At 36.3% G+C, this 18,462-nt stretch overlaps 2 long non-coding RNA genes across 2 annotated transcripts; both read right to left on the bottom strand.

Annotated features, from left to right (window-relative positions):
• Nucleotides 1-556: 556 nt before the first annotated feature.
• Nucleotides 557-2,322, bottom strand: LOC131544343 (uncharacterized). Its single transcript, XR_009272096.1, has 4 exons — nt 1,683-2,322; nt 1,260-1,361; nt 1,107-1,162; nt 557-908 (listed from the first exon to the last, which is right to left on the bottom strand). It is a non-coding gene; the product is annotated as an uncharacterized LOC131544343 (long non-coding RNA).
• A 759-nt stretch (nt 2,323-3,081) lies between these two features.
• LOC131544342 (uncharacterized) lies at nt 3,082-4,703 on the bottom strand. The gene is made up of 4 exons (XR_009272095.1): nt 4,293-4,703; nt 3,867-3,968; nt 3,714-3,769; nt 3,082-3,515 (listed from the first exon to the last, which is right to left on the bottom strand). It is a non-coding gene; the product is annotated as an uncharacterized LOC131544342 (long non-coding RNA).
• Between the last annotated feature and the right edge of the window lie 13,759 nt (nt 4,704-18,462).

The raw sequence follows: 18,462 nt of genomic DNA, 5'->3' as shown, positions 1-18,462 counted from the left end.
ATTTAAAATGTACTTTTAATACTTCATGAACTACAGGTAGAGTATATTTGAAGCATCGTTTTAATGTGCTTCAAGTACATTTCAAATGTATTTCAGCTTATTAGAAATGCATTAGCAGTACACTACTAGTATATTATATTATATTTATTAGTATTATATTTTTCAATATATACACACACGTATACTTGGATATTTAGAAAACTTTAATGTATTATATATTGTGTACATTAAAAAAAGTACAGCAGCATATATACTTTGGTAAAAAAAAAAAAAAAACATACTATTAAATGTATTAAAAATGCACTTGAAATACAAGTATGTTTATAGTATTTTTGTATTACTACAAACATACTCGAGTACATTTTAAAACATTATACAAAAAACATAAATGAAAAAAAGACTGAAATGCTATGGAAGAGCCATCTTATCCATTTGTAGAACATTTCAGTTATACCTGTATTACTGAAAAGTAAAGAATTTTACATCAATGAATAAATAAAAATTAAAATGCAATTTTCTGAAGAAAAAAACATGTAAAGTGAATAGAAGTGTGTGCAAAGACTGAAGATGATAAAGTTCAAGCAACAGAATAGGGAGGGATGGAGGGGTTTTGGAGGTGGACGAGGAGATGGTGTAGGGATGGTGATGAGAGGATGACGATGATGCCCTGGCGGCTTAGATGGTGTTTGGCACATGGCACAGACCCAGAGCATCCCAGTGCTGACAACACACGGCGGAGTCGAGGGAGCGAGGAGCCAAGTTGTAGATGGTGTGGCTGCCGACATCTGGGGGCCGACCGATGGAGACAGCGCTGGTGGATCCGAAGCCGCAGACTAAGGGCCGATGGAGCTGAGTGTCGTCGCAGGTTCCGGAGACCTGGGCACAGCCTAGTCAGTAGTGTCTTGCAGCTTTAGAAAAAAAAAAAAAACAGAAACAAAATTAGATAACAGATTTTTACATGAATGACTGAAAAGAAGCACAAATTAGCCACCTGGAATGGACACATTGCTAACGTTTTTCTTCCAAGATTGACCGAATCCCCCTCTATTAGGCCTGATTCTTAAAATCTCTATAACAGAGGTGATACGACATTAAAATATACTTACTATTCCTTTGCTTGTCTCTGCACTCAGATTTCAGTTTGTCTTCTATAGCAGCTGATCTGAAAAACAACAAATGTTAATATTTCTCACACGCACAAAAAAAGCAAATGATGATTGATGATTTGTTTTCTATTTAAGAATGACAGAACAATGTACCTGGTCGGAAATATAGTCAAAAACCTTCCCAGCCTCAGCAGTTTCAGATGTACTGTATGCTCTTACAAGCAGCTCTTCTTACAATTTAATCTTTGTTCTTATCTGTAATGAGAAATATATATCAGAAAATAAAGTCATAAGGTTGTCAAGTTTGAACAAAATAGACACCAATCAACCAACACTACCACAGTTTGCTGATCAGCTCAAGACAAAGTAATTGTATGTTCATAATCATGGTTTTTCAAAGATCATTAACCTCATTACAATGAAGCCAAATTGTTCAGGAAATCAGAAATAAATATACTTCATGTTGCAAATAAAAGAATGTTAATGTTAACTAATTTTATTTTATTTTTTCTGCCAATGCATGTGTCAAAATATGACTGGTACAGACAAATAACGTTAATTAAATACAAATCTTACCTGAAGTCACAGTGAGGTTCTGAAGCCAGACGCCATACACGCCGCAGAAGCTGGTAAAAATAAGAACATACCGCTTTATGCCATGGTCTGTCTGAATACTGGATTCTGATTGGCTGGCAGGTGTTGATTAAATTCGTTGAACTGCAGGTAGTTCCAGGTCAGTTTAATCACGTTCTATATTAATGCGCTTCCTATAAACATTGGTAACCATAGTAACATACAGTTACAGTTGAATAGTAATACAGACGAAAATAACCGTCATTTTTATCGTTCCGGTCAAATACTGCAGCACAAATATTATTAACATCTTTAATATGTGAATGCTGGTAAATGACCATGGCATAAACGGGATAATCAACGGCTAGCTGTGCGTTAAACGATCTGAATGCATCCGCTGCGTGTCGGGTGGTTCTTCGCCTCCACGTCCTGCATTCAAATCGTTTAATGCACAGCTAGCCGTTGATTATCCCTTACATATTTTCTAATTAATTTCATAATTCCCCCAAAACAATTTGAATTCTGTCATCACTCACCCTTAAGATGCTCCAAACCATCTAAGACTTTCGTTCATCTTCGAAAGAAAAGCGGAGATATTTTAATGAAATCTGAGAGATGTATGTCCCTCCGATGAAAAGATTCATCAAAGATGTTCACGTTTCAAAAAGTTCATCGCAAAAAAAACATTGCCAAAGTAATCCATATGAATTGCGTGGTTTCCTCCAAGCGCCCTAAAGAGACACGATCACTCTATATAATATAACACTGTTTAAATTTAGACTTAGGGTGAATCCCATTTCTCTGTCTTACCCCTTCCCCTTAGTTTTGCGCGTTCACGTGAGAGTAAGGGCTATCCCAATTCTGGTTTTGATCGAGGGTAGGGCTAAGGGAAGTGGTAGATACCCCTTAAAACCAAGCATTTTCGTGAGCTTACTTGAAACAAAGGCTACTGTAACAAATATTAACATTGATTTTCTCAGGTGTTCAAATACTTATTTGCAGCTGTATCATACAAATAAATAGTTAAAAAATCATACATTGTGATTTCTGGATTTTTTTTTAGATTATGTCTCTCACAGTGGACATGCACCCACGATGACAATTTCAGACCCTCCATGATTTCTAAGTGGGAGAACTTGCAAAATAGCAGGGTGTTCAAATACTTATTTTCCTCACTGTATATACTTTGGTAAAAAAAAAAAAAACATACTATTAAATGTATTAAAATGCACTTGAAATACAAGTATGTTTATAGTATTTTGTATTACTACAAACATACTCGAGTACATTTTAAAACATTATACAAAAACATAAATGAAAAAAGACTGAAATGCTATGGAAGAGCCATCTTATCCATTTGTAGAACATTTCAGTTATACCTGTATTACTGAAAAGTAAAGAATTTTACATCAATGAATAAATAAAAATTAAAATGCAATTTTCTGAAGAAAAAAAAAACATGTAAAGTGAATAGAAGTGTGTGCAAAGACTGAAGATGATAAAGTTCAAGCAACAGAATAGGGAGGGATGGAGGGGTTTTGGAGGTGGACGAGGAGATGGTGTAGGGATGGTGATGAGAGGATGACGATGATGCCCTGGCGGCTTAGATGGTGTTTGGCACATGGCACAGACCCAGAGCATCCCAGTGCTGACAACACACGGCGGAGTCGAGGGAGGGAGGAGCCAAGATGTAGATGGTGTGGCTGCCGACATCTGGGGGCCGACCGATGGAGACAGCGCTGGTGGATCCGAAGCCGCAGACTAAGGGCCAATGGAGCTGAGCATCGTCGCAGGTTCCGGAGACCTGGGCACAGCCTAGTCAGTAGTGTCTTGCAGCTTTAGAAAAAAAAACAAAACAGAAACAAAATTAGATAACAGATTTTTACATGAATGACTGAAAAGAAGCACAAATTAGCCACCTGGAATGGACACATTGCTAACGTTTTTCTTCCAAGATTGACCGAATCCCCCTCTATTAGGCCTGATTCTTAAAATCTCTATAACAGAGGTGATACGACATTAAAATATACTTACTATTCCTTTGCTTGTCTCTGCACTCAGATTTCAGTTTGTCTTCTATAGCAGCTGATCTGAAAAACAACAAATGTTAATATTTCTCACACGCACAAAAAAGGCAAATGATGATTGATGATTTGTTTTCTATTTAAGAATGACAGAACAATGTACCTGGTCGGAAATATAGTCAAAAACCTTCCCAGCCTCAGCAGTTTCAGATGTACTGTATGCTCTTACAAGCAGCTCTTCTTACACTTTAATCTTTGTTCTTATCTGTAATGAGAAATATATATCAGAAAATAAAGTCATAAGGTTGTCAAGTTTGAACAAAAATAGACACCAATCAACCAACACTACCACAGTTTGCTGATCAGCTCAAGACAAAGTAATTGTATGTTCATAATCATGGTTTTTCAAAGATCATTAACCTCATTACAATGAAGCCAAATTGTTCAGGAAATCAGAAATAAATATACTTCATGTTGCAAATAAAAGAATGTTAATGTTAACTAATTTTATTTTATTTTTTTCTGCCAATGCATGTGTCAAAAATATGACTGGTACAGACAAATAACGTTAATTAAATACAAATCTTACCTGAAGTCACAGTGAGGTTCTGAAGCCAGACGCCATACACGCTCGCAGAAGCTGGTAAAAATAAGAACATACCGCTTTATGCCATGGTCTGTCTGAATACTGGATTCTGATTGGCTGGCAGGTGTTGATTAAATTCGTTGAACTGCAGGTAGTTCCAGGTCAGTTTAATCACGTTCTATATTAATGCGCTTCCTATAAACATTGGTAACCATAGTAACATACAGTTACAGTTGAATAGTAATACAGACGAAAATAACCGTCATTTTTATCGTTCCGGTCAAATACTGCAGCACAAATATTATTAACATCTTTAATATGTGAATGCTGGTAAATGACCATGGCATAAACGGGATAATCAACGGCTAGCTGTGCGTTAAACGATCTGAATGCATCCGCTGCGTGTCGGGTGGTTCTTCGCCTCCACGTCCTGCATTCAAATCGTTTAATGCACAGCTAGCCGTTGATTATCCTTACATATTTTCTAATTAATTTCATAATTCCCCAAAACAATTTGAATTCTGTCATCACTCACCCTTAAGATGCTCCAAACCATCTAAGACTTTCGTTCATCTTCGAAAGAAAAGCGGAGATATTTTAATGAAATCTGAGAGATGTATGTCCCTCCGATGAAAAGATTCATCAAAGATGTTCACGTTTCAAAAGTTCATCGCAAAAAACATTGCCAAAGTAATCCATATGAATTGCGTGGTTTCCTCCAAGCGCCCTAAAGAGACACGATCACTCTATATAATATAACACTGTTTAAATTTAGACTTAGGGTGAATCCCATTTCTCTGTCTTACCCCTTCCCCTTAGTTTTGCGTGTTCACGTGAGAGTAAGGGCTATCCCAATTCTGGTTTTGATCGAGGGGTAGGGCTAAGGGGTAGTGGTAGATACCCCTTAAAACCAAGCATTTTCGTGAGCTTACTTGAAACCAAGGGGTACACAGAACACACTGCGCAACCAGCAACAATGGCGGCCAGATCATCAAGTATTCAAGTATTTTCGGCTTAAATAATTTATTTAAAAATTACGACAGTCTTGTTTTGTGCTCTAGACAGTCCTGTACATATATATTTGCAACCATGTTCTTAATTGAAATGTTTAAAAAAATCGCTAGTTTGCTACGCTAACGTTACATTGCTGAGTTGCACAACAGTCCCGCAGACTAGCCTTGAATGGACTCCATGCATATCTACAGTTTTAACAAGTTTGTAAAACGATCCAAAGTTTGTGATCAACACTTGTCGGCTCTGGTGACGTAGCAGCCAGCTAGCGACGGTGTATGACGACGTAACCATAACCAAGTGGTGTCTCATTTCATAGGGGTATGTTTTCACCCCTAGCGCTTACCACTCGGTTTCGAGGGACAAGGGCTAGGGGTAAGACGAAGGGGTAGGGGAAGGGGAAGGGGTACGACAGAGAAATGGGATTCACCCTTATATTCACATTCAAGGGACATTTGCACGCCCATCATATTTGATTTACGAAGCTCTCTGCTGCGAGCTCATTATCATACGAACCAATCAGAGCCGTTCAATGGCTCTGGAACCAATCAGGTTTAGTCTGTGTTGTTTGAATTTAAACACAAATAAACATGTTTTTTTTTTTTTTTTTTTTTCTCATTTCAGATATGATGTTGATATCCTTGTGGGAATTTCAGAAATGTGTATTAGAAAATAAAGGCGTCAAGCTTGAACAAGTTTATAAACACCTAGCTTATTACAATTAATGTATCATGTAATGAACAACAGCCTAATCAACCAAAGTAGCATAACCCATATTAAACAACATATTTTAAATACTGCAATGGTTAATAATAATTGACAAAGGTTTGTACATTGTAAATGTAAAAAATGTTTTTCAAAATATCGTACTTTTCCAAATATTAAAATTATAAATACATAAATATTTAAAATATAACCATGTGTAGGCCTACTGCAATATAAAGTACATTAAAAACCTACTAAAAGTGTAATCATTTTGTTATGTTCTTACACAAAGTACACATAAAATATACTTTAAGTAAGGGTAACATAAATAAGTTTTCTGTAAATACACTAAAACGTCACTAAAAGTATGCTTGTGTTTAGCATATTCCTTAAAAGTGTAATTAAGCATATATTTATTACCAAAGTATTTCTAGTATACTTTTTATAAACACATTAAAAGTATGCTTGTGTTTAGCACATTTCTTAGAAGTATAACTAAGCATATATTTAATACAAAAGTACTTCTAGTATACTTTTTAGAAATATATTAAAATGCAATTCAGTATATTTTTAATGCACTTCAAATAAGCATGTTGGGAATACAAATGTATTATAAACATACTACTTGAATTTCAAGTATATTTTTAATACATTTAATACTATGTCTTTTTCAACTGGGCAACCCATCTTTCTAAACCTCCTAAACTAGCTACTTAAGGGTTTAGTAATGTTTGAATTCTGAGATTCTGTCTGCAGACCAGCACACACAGAAGAGGATCTGAAATCAATCTCACACTCATCAGGAAGATAGGATTAAGCCAAACAGGAAGATACCAGCATAATACTGGATTGATTATGAAAATGATATTGAGGAAAATAAAGGGCATATAAATCACCAGCAAATTGAATATGAAAACAACCAAAATATGATGATCTGGTTTCCTGGATGTGTGAGAGTGATGATCAGCAGAACATGAAGCTCTACAAGATATTATCCATGTGATTACTGACACAATGAAGACAAAAACAACAACAAATAAATAATATGCATATAAAAAAATATGGCCTATAATGATACAGATAAACCCAAGTATGTAGTAAATTACAAAACGAGGTGAAGAGAAAACAGAAGCAGTATACAGTGGATATTTCACTGAGAGAATTCCCTCTAGCGCCACCAGCTGGTTTAGGAGGAGACCACAGACTCTTAATGACCACCATAAAGACCAAAAAAACCAACACGTCCAATCCATATACCAGGACATCTCCTCTAAGAGTTGTTTTAACAGTATGTAGGGGCTCAGGAGAAACTCAACAACGTCAGTGAGGAGGAGGAGGATGATGAAGGCTGATATACGGTGTCCATTCTTTCTGTGATGAATTAGATCGCTGACAGACCAAGCAAGAGCTACTAGACCTGCACACGCACTAATGAAGATGAAGATGGACCATCTGACCCTTTTCTCCAGCCAGCCAGCTTCCAGCTCCCAATGAAATGGATGATATTGCATATTCTAGTCTCTCGAAAATACCTTTGCGATATTCAGCTGAAAATATGTAAGTGAATAAACAAGGGGGAAATTTGTATATGTGCTTAAAAAATGCTAATTTTACAAGATACAAAGCCCATAATACCAGCTAAACAGACTAAATATAGTCTGTATTACATGTCAGTTCGTATTTAATAACTTAAAGTGAAGAAAAAAAACAAAAACAACAACAAGACTGTGTCTTACCTAGATATATTCAGGAGATTTCTACAGCGCTCTGCTCATGACATAAGAGTGTTTCCAATCATGATTGATTTATTTTCTGTCGTTGTTCTGTTTGTTTTCCTGTTACTTACTTTTTTTCTACTGCTGGTTTCTGGTTGTGGTTTATCTGCTAGTTTGATCTTAGCTCTTATATCTGAGCTCTGACTGTGGTTCCAGTAAGAGATGTGAATAATCTTTACTTAAAGGGATAGTTCACCCAAAAATGAAAAAAAATTATGTTTATTTGCTTACCCCGAGGGCATCCAAGATGTAGGTGACTTTGTTTCTTCAGTAGAACACAAATGAAGATTTTTAATGCAAACTGTTGCAGTCTGTCAGTCATATAATGTCAGTCAATAGGGATGGCACGGTAAAAAGATGTCACGGTTCTGTACGTACCTCGGTTCGGGGGTCAGGGTTCGATATGATTTCGGTACAACAGGAAAAAGTAGTACAAATTACTATTTTCTTTCCACCTAGATGTGAAAATACTAAATATTACATTATGTTATATGTATGAAATCTGCATTACATATATACACATACAAGGAATAAATTCTTGAAATATATTTGATTTAGTTTACAGATAAACAAGGGAAAAATACAGTGAGACACTTATCTGCCATATGCTGAGTTTCAGTTAATTTTTGTAACATGCTTAACTCTTTCACCGCCAGCGTTTTTTAAAAAAGTTGCCAGCCACCGCCAGCGTTTTTGATGATTTTCACCTAACTTTGACGGCCCTCAGAATATTTTCTGCTATGAATATAAGAAGATATTATATATCAAAATAAAGAACCAAGTCTCTGCTTTTAAACAAAAAAAAAACTATTTTATTCTATCTTCATGTGTTCATGTTTTATGACCATTTGAACACAGGTGGGTACCATCAAAAATACAACATTTTGGACAAAAACTGAGAAAATGCATTTTATCAAAGTAGTACATTTTCATGCAAAATACATTCAGATGTCATATTCTTTCACCTGTAAATAATTATATGAATAATTTAAATTGCATTCAATAAACAGAACAAACAGACACACACACACACACACACACACACACACACAAACATATGATTATACACACACACAGGCTACATACATACATATGCATACATATACTGTACATGCACACACACACGTCCACACACACACACGTGCACACACACACATGCACACACACACACGTGCACACACACACACACACACACACACACACACACACACACACACACACACACACACAAACATATACATATGATTATACACACACACAGGCTACATACATACATATGCATACATATACTGTACATGCACACACACACGTGCACACACACACGTGCACACACACACACACAATCATATACATACATATGATTATACACACACAGGCTACATACATACATATACTGTACATGCAGACAGACAGACAGACAGACAGATAGATAGATAGATAGATAGATAGATAGATAGATAGATAGATAGATAGATAGATAGAACACACACACCCCTATTCAGATCGACGGATCGGTTATAACTACAGATGTTTCTGTGTCTCTCTCTCTCTCACGGACTACATCGTCCCGATCAGATTCAAAATGGTCAAAGCATGATCTACATAGGCTATGATCTATATATGATCTACATTTTCTCTGACCCTCCATGTATGCCGATCATCTTCTATTCGCACCCTAAAGACCCGGAAGTCCCGTAACTCATTCAGGACATGCGCTAGGGCTTTCCTTACCGTAATACACCTAGAACACGGAAAGCCGTAAAAACTCGTCAATGGCGGGGAAGCGTTGTCTCTTAATTGACGAGATATCTCGTCAATGGCGTTGAAAGAGTTCATTTGTTCACATGAAGGAAACTCAAATGGCAGAAAGCGACATCCTATGTGTTTTCCTTTTTTGTTTTCATTGTGAGTGTACACGAATAAAAGCAGACCTTTATACAGTGATGCATTATTAATAAGACAATAAGTGTTTAAAGTTGATTCTGCTGGTATAAGGAAACAGTTGAAGTGATCGCGCCAGAGTGCGCACACACACACATACAAAACACATCAGTTAGCATTGCTAACTTGACAGCGCAGTTGGTACTTTATCTGCTAGTTTGATCTTAGCTCTTATATCTGAGCTCTGACTGTGGTTCCAGTAAGAGATGTGAATAATCTTTACTTAAAGGGATAGTTCACCCAAAATGAAAAAATTATGTTTATTTGCTTACCCCGAGGGCATCCAAGATGTAGGTGACTTTGTTTCTTCAGTAGAACACAAATGAAGATTTTTAATGCAAACTGTTGCAGTCTGTCAGTCATATAATGTCAGTCAATAGGGATGGCACGGTAAAAGATGTCACGGTTCTGTACGTACCTCGGTTCGGGGGTCAGGGTTCGATATGATTTCGGTACAACAGGAAAAAGTAGTACAAATTACTATTTTCTTTCCACCTAGATGTGAAAATACTAAATATTACATTATGTTATATGTATGAAATCTGCATTACATATATACACATACAAGGAATAAATTCTTGAAATATATTTGATTTAGTTTACAGATAAACAAGGGAAAAATACAGTGAGACACTTATCTGCCATATGCTGAGTTTCAGTTAATTTTTGTAACATGCTTAACTCTTTCACCGCCAGCGTTTTTTAAAAAAGTTGCCAGCCACCGCCAGCGTTTTTGATGATTTTCACCTAACTTTGACGGCCCTCAGAATATTTTCTGCTATGAATATAAGAAGATATTATATATCAAAATAAAGAACCAAGTCTCTGCTTTTAAACAAAAAAAAAACTATTTTATTCTATCTTCATGTGTTCATGTTTTATGACCATTTGAACACAGGTGGGTACCATCAAAAATACAACATTTTGGACAAAAACTGAGAAAATGCATTTTATCAAAGTAGTACATTTTCATGCAAAATACATTCAGATGTCATATTCTTTCACCTGTAAATAATTATATGAATAATTTAAATTGCATTCAATAAACAGAACAAACAGACACACACACACACACACACACACACACAAACATATGATTATACACACACACAGGCTACATACATACATATGCATACATATACTGTACATGCACACACACACGTCCACACACACACACGTGCACACACACACATGCACACACACACACACACGTGCACACACACACACACACACACACACACACACGTGCACACACACACACACACACACACACACAAACATATACATATGATTATACACACACAGGCTACATACATACATATGCATACATATACTGTACATGCACACACACACACGCACACACACACGTGCACACACACACACACACAATCATATACATACATATGATTATACACACACAGGCTACATACATACATATACTGTACATGCAGACAGACAGACAGACAGACAGATAGATAGATAGATAGATAGATAGATAGATAGATAGATAGATAGATAGATAGATAGAACACACACACCCCTATTCAGATCGACGGATCGGTTATAACTACAGATGTTTCTGTGTCTCTCTCTCTCTCACGGACTACATCGTCCCGATCAGATTCAAAATGGTCAAAGCATGATCTACATAGGCTATGATCTATATATGATCTACATTTTCTCTGACCCTCCATGTATGCCGATCATCTTCTATTCGCACCCTAAAGACCCGGAAGTCCCGTAACTCATTCAGGACATGCGCTAGGGCTTTCCTTACCGTAATACACCTAGAACACGGAAAGCCGTAAAAACTCGTCAATGGCGGGGAAGCGTTGTCTCTTAATTGACGAGATATCTCGTCAATGGCGTTGAAAGAGTTCATTTGTTCACATGAAGGAAACTCAAATGGCAGAAAGCGACATCCTATGTGTTTTCCTTTTTTGTTTTCATTGTGAGTGTACACGAATAAAAGCAGACCTTTATACAGTGATGCATTATTAATAAGACAATAAGTGTTTAAAGTTGATTCTGCTGGTATAAGGAAACAGTTGAAGTGATCGCGCCAGAGTGCGCACACACACACATACAAAACACATCAGTTAGCATTGCTAACTTGACAGCGCAGTTGGTACTTTATCAAAATAAAATACAGTGAACCAAACATCAGCGCACCATCCTCTGTGTCACCGTTGGAACACGACTGAAGTACAAAGCCTATCATTTACATAATAAATAATAGTTTCGCATTAAGATACGTTACATCGCAAATATGGAAATATTACGGAATATTTGGATTTGTGCCGAATGAGAGAGGTAGGATACACGAGCACAAGTCACGCGCCGGCTGTTGTGAACCGCTCAGGACAGTTGGACCGTGCGGCGGATAAGAGGTAAAAAACGACCGATCTTGCACAGACCGATCGTTTCATGTCTCTAGACCTCAATGTATCGTCACGAGCCGCAGGCCTGCAGGGTTTAATTTGTCTGTGTAGGTTTTATTCTCTCAAAGCTGTGAGTACCATTGACTGCCATTATATGACTGACAGAATGCAACGGTTTGATTTAAAAATCTTCGTTTGTGTTCTACTGAAGAAACAAAGTAACCTACATATTGGATGCCCTGGAGGTAAGCAGATAAACATCAGATTTTCAGACTATCCCTTTAAACCGTAATTTTAAAAGTACTGTACCCATAAATGCAGTGTAGATTTGTGCAAACTGTTGTTTTAATGTTAAGGGTGCAAAGGCAGCCACTGTATATGTATTTTATTATTATTATTATTAGTGTTGCTTGCCAAAGGCGAATCATCACTATTATAAGTTTAGGAAAAAATATAAAAATTACTATAAAAATTATTCTGCATCTATTTTTAGGTACACCACCAGCACATCTGTGGCTACACCGTTGCCTCCCAGCAAATAATGTGCACAGATATTACTACTGGAGTAACATTAGTTTGGAAGAAAAACAATATCAAATCATATGTGCTTCACCAGCGCAGATACACATTATAAATCAAGACACTAGATTTAAAGCTGGTCTGTGACCATGTTCACACTGCAAGAATCTATTAAGTCATTTAGCAAAGCAGACCCAGATAGACACAGCAAGCAAGCACTGTCCTACACAGTCACAGTATGTATATTAATGCAGCATGTTTGAAATACAGCAGAATGCATGAGTATTAGTTTGTTTTGTGTTATGTCTCTTGCTTTTTGTGGGGATTTTATGATGCATATTTGTGCATGTCATACATGCTGACTAGCCTGGTAATACCAAACTCCGCTACTTCGCTTTGCTTCGTAGACAGAGTCTGGAAGGGCATAATTGACAAGCGTTTACTTTCTCATGGGGGTGCTTGTCTGAAGTTTAAAATCATTGGTGTACCTGTAAGCCAATCACATAATGTTTGGTTATGACATATGTTATGTATGTCAACATGCCGGCTCAGCTGCCTCGAACTTCCGCGGTAAACACACGTATGCGGCGAAAACAAAACCATCGAGCAAAATACCAGAGTGAAGATGGCTGTGAACGACTTTTGCAGATTATGTGAAGTAAATCTACGCATCCACAATTATTGCCTTGCCGAACTTTGGCCTCCCCAGTTTCTCGATGACGATCGGTAACAGTTGATAAATTAAACTTTTCCCAAAACCTGTCGGGAGTAGGGCCACAACATCACCTCCATTCAAAATGTGAACCAAACACTCTTCTTGTTCGGGCTTCAGTTGTCAAATGGCAGAAATATTCTCCACAACAGAGCGAATAGCATCCCGTGTCTCCATGTCCGCTGTCGTGTTAGATGTCCCTCACCTAAACTACAATCTTAAATTGTTCGTTGGTTGGCCGTCTGCTGCGGAGCCGGAGATAATCTGGGAGATGGTTTGCTATATCAGACTGAGTACAGAAGGGAACTGAAACTGAGCGGAACTGACAACAACATGCATATAAAAGGCAGCAAGTCTCTTTGAGTCATGGACAAAGTTACAGTGATGTTTATAGTCCAAAACAAAATCATCCAATAATCATGATATTAGTGAAATGATATATTTTAGACATATTACAGACATATTTCTTTAAGTGTAAAACTTTAAGCAGACAAAATTTCTTAGTGCACCTTGAGCGAAGTAGATCTTAGTGCAGTTGAGGCCCCACACTCACACTGACACGAGAGCTATAACCAGGAGTGAGGAAGAACACAAGCTTGGTGAGAGGGAATAGGGAGTAAAGAAGAGTGTAGGTAAGGGGAAGTCAATAAAAAGTTAAAAGTTTACCCTGCATTTTTGTATTTTCAGATTCTTATGATAAAGGTCTGCTACTGAAAGCACAGTCCGCGCTGTGAGACGAGAACTACAACCACACTGAGCACAAACCACCAGATAAAACTGACAACCAGAAACCAGTGGAAGATCAACTCGTTTTCACTCTCAAACAAGACGTCAAAAACTGAAGCTTGGTCATGCGCTTTGCACATCACAGTTTTTCCAAAACAATTTGAATTTGTAACTATTTTACATTTGGATGAACTTGTGGTTAATTCATATGAATGTGTATGACATGCTTTTGACTCACTGATGATTATGTTTACAGCTGGAAGTTCATGTTTACATTTTTCTACAAATTGTAGCCTATATATATACGATTAAAAAAAAAAAAAAAAATATTAAGATTGGGTGAACTGATTGTTTAGATGTCTACAATTAATTTCTTGTTAACACCAGATGTCATTTTTAAAGGCAAATTGCATGTGTTTGCTTTGACACGTGCAAAAAAGTAAGTAGCCTAAATGTGTCTTCAGTTTGCACAGTAACTACTGTAAATGTACATGAGCTGATTCTCAGTGAAACTGTCACTCTTCACAACTGCTAAACATTCATTCATCATGTGAGCCATCATCTGCAAATTGATCTATTCGGTTATCAAAATCTGTCTGGCATACATGTATATTCCACAAATATCTATATGACACAGAATGTTTGTGTTATGTGCTAAATGGGCAAATGGACAAATAGGAATTGCAATCTCAATTAACCACTCACATTTCACTCAAGTTTGCTTGGAGATTTATTACACAAAGAGCTGTGTAGTATATAGCACAATATCTCTCATCATTACAGAGACTCAACATGTGGCAAGAGTGATTTGATTTCTGATTTTAAAATGACTTTATTAAAAACAGTTATTTTAACAATCAACACACATTTTAACGTATGTATAAAGAACAACAACTCATTAAGTACATAACACAAACCAACATCACAACACCATTCAATTTGAAAAACATTAATTGCATTCATCGGTTTGTGATAATTAAAATCAACAATAATTCTTGATTTAAACATATTTTTAAAAACTGATACAATGTGCTGTCCATTTCTCTGTTCTATTCTATTTTTGTTTCTAGAAATATAAGTCACTAATTTAGCTTGACCAACAATAGAATATATCAATTGACATTTATATTTCTGTAGTCTACTATACTTGGAACCTAGTATAAAACAATAAAGAAAATAAAGTTAAAGAATTCAAAGAGTAGAGAAAGTTTATTACAATCTATAAAACAATGGAATATTGTTTCTCTTTCTGAACAAAATGGACAATTATCATTTATATTGTGATTCATTTTAGTCACAAAAGCATTTACAGCTATGGCATCATGTAATATTATCCACTGCAGATCGCCTGCTCTTAGTTGTTTCAATGATCTTTTTTATGTTGACACAACTTTCAGTTATTGAATTTGTTCATTCAACTTAAAATGTTAAGTTTTCACTGTCTCAACTAGCTGTAAGTTGACTGAACTAGAGTATTTGTCCTCTCAGCTTTTTCCTCTCAAAAATGTGTTGAATCAATTAAATAACAACATCACGTTCACAACATCACTTATCGCGAGATCTCGCGAAGGCCATTGCAGAAGAGAAGACGGTCGTCAGCCATGTTGGTGAGCTTCTCCACAAAGTTTGGAAATTTTCTCAAAATACAAATTCGGTAAGTAAATATTTGTATTTATTGGCTTAATATGTGCAAAACTATATGTTGTCTAAGGAGAGTACAAGTATGGTTTAAAGAGTCGTCTTTTCTAATTGTATGTCAGAGTTAGTTTTGCGGCACTCTGAAGCCTCAAAATACACACGGTTCCACAGTATTTTCCATATATTACAATAAATATTCTCCCATGCGGTACTGAGCTGATTTTATTTATGGAGAACGATAATAATACAGTTTGATATGCGTTATTTGTGCCCAGTGCTGCATTACAGACCGTTCAAACAGAGCGCGAGATGGAGCTCAATGGACAACTGTATGGATTTAGACCAGCAGGAATTTAAGACAATTAACTTCTGTTAAACCTTGACAGCGATTTATAATCCGTAAGGACATCCGTCAGAATATACATATGTAACGAGATAAATGTTATATAAATATAAATATCAGTTCTTAGGTTCTTTAAGTAAATCCTGCATTAATGAGATCGCGCTTCCTATTGGTTGAGCCGGTGGCGCTATTGCCCAATGAGTTTGAAGAGTCTGCAGCAGAGCTATAGAGAACAGTGTTGCCAACTGCTTTCAATTGAAAGTAGCTAAAACTGGTAGCTAAATGTCACTAAATTACATCATAATGGCAAATTCGCTGATCTATATAAAGATGAATATAGATCAGTGGGCAAGATAAACACTTGGATAAGGTTTCTCCAAGAAGTTGCTATATTTGTCCCTAAACTTTTGAAAAAAGTCTCAAAAGGGGTGGGGAAGTAGCTAAATCTAGCTACAAAATCGCTAAATTGGCAACACTGATAGAGAACTGCTGTGGGTGAGTCGTTTTTGTTGTAGCTCCACACTAAAAGTTAAAAATATCGTTTCATGTGAAATGTTAGACACTGGTTGAAAAGTATTGAACATCATAGACATTGATTGGTTTGTGGAGTGTGTTTTCTTTTTATATATGTGTTATTTTGATACTTTTATTTCCGTTTTGATGTACTCTTTTCTACGTGCGCCATTTTGCCATGTGCTAATGAGGTGAAACGTATTCTGAATAGGTGGAACTATAACGTGACTGAACTTTCCATTTGTCTCCTACTGCTCTGTGTGCAGGTAATTATTTTTTTATCATATAATGTTTAGGGATTTACTCTGCTTATTCAGTTGTGCATTTTCTGTATTAGGTAAATGTTTTGTGCTAGCTGTGTTTTGTAACGCACTTAATTCATGGTATTACTAAGAAATGTAATATTTTCATTAACTTATCGTACATACAGAGTTCCCATGAAATGGATGATGTAAGCTGTGTAATTTATGTACCTCATATAGACTTGGTCGGTGTCATGTCATGTGTGTGGGCGGAGTCAGCGTGGGGGAAAACTAACCTTTCCTCCTCATAGGAAAAGCATGGTGTTGACCCAGAATGGTGTACATAAAATAATGTCTGCTGCTCGACAGAGCACAATACGTCGAGAAACTGAGCCGTATTGTGTCGGACTGTCCATACGGTATCTGTGACTGGACAAATGACCCAACGAAATGGCCAGAGGTGTCATTTCCCGACACTTTTTGTTACCTGATTGAGTCTCCAGACAAGAGCTTACTACAAGCCTATACGTGACGGCTTGTGAAAGTAAACATTTGTCATTTTGTTTTGCTTAATTTTAATAAAGTGATAAAGACTAGAGTAAAAGCCATACTTTTTTATTTATATATTAAAAATAATTTTATCATTGACAAAACATAGGTAACATTAAAGGTCTATTGAAGTGCCTTGAAATGCACAGCATTATGTGGTGTGTGCTAAACATATAGCCTCATCATTTTCACAAATACACGCCGTAAAATAAAAAGATATAAAATAACATGAAAATATCCCTTACAAAAATTAACTATGGTTACAACCAAAACCAAACATGGTTATTATAGGTAAACCATGGTAAAAACAAATTAAACATGTTTTGCTACACTAACCATAGTTTAACCATGGTATTTGAAGTAAAACTGTGGTTATTAAAACGCCCAAAAAACACGGTTTGCCTAGCCTACATTTACCATAGTAATACCATTGCTAATTTTTGTAAGGGACTGTATATAATAATATGAAATAAATGTTTTAATATGACATTTACATCATAAAATATCAAGGAGTGACATTTATTTGATGTGAAGGAGGGTTGCTGTAAGCCCCATCAGAACTGGACTAATGACAGGTCATTGAAGGGTAAGTAGTCTAGTCTATCTGGAGTGCATATAAATATGAATATTAAGCTTGATATGTTTCATACGTTGTATATCCATAATAACTGCTGTCGGAGTTCTGATGTTGTGTGCTACCCGCTCAGATGTGCTACCTCCGTCTGTTTATTCGGCAGTATATAAATCTTCAGATCGGGTTTATTTTTTACTTATTAGAGGTACAGAACGCCACACAGCAACTTTTCAGCATTGCACCAAGCAAAAATCAATCAAAATCATAACAAAAAGTAAAGATCAAGCGTCTAAAAATGGGCATTTTTCCCTAAAGCTTATTAAATGCATGCATCATCTTTCAAATCAAATTCTTACATTGTTTTAATAATTGCACTTAATATATTAAGAGACTATAGGGCTATTACTAATCAAATGAATTCAGTATTAACAAAAGCGATCTTTCCACTGCAGAAGAACCCCCAAAAAAAAAAAAAACAGAAGCAGTTTTAGTGGCATTTAGATGCATTTACACACAGTTTAATGAAGCTATAATGTAGCATGCA

This window comes from Onychostoma macrolepis, chromosome 07, assembly GCF_012432095.1.
Source record: "Onychostoma macrolepis isolate SWU-2019 chromosome 07, ASM1243209v1, whole genome shotgun sequence".
In the NCBI taxonomy this organism is placed as follows: Eukaryota; Metazoa; Chordata; class Actinopteri; order Cypriniformes; family Cyprinidae; genus Onychostoma; species Onychostoma macrolepis.
The sequence above is the reverse complement of the archived record's forward strand: the minus strand, read 5'-3'. Positions and strand labels throughout refer to the sequence as shown.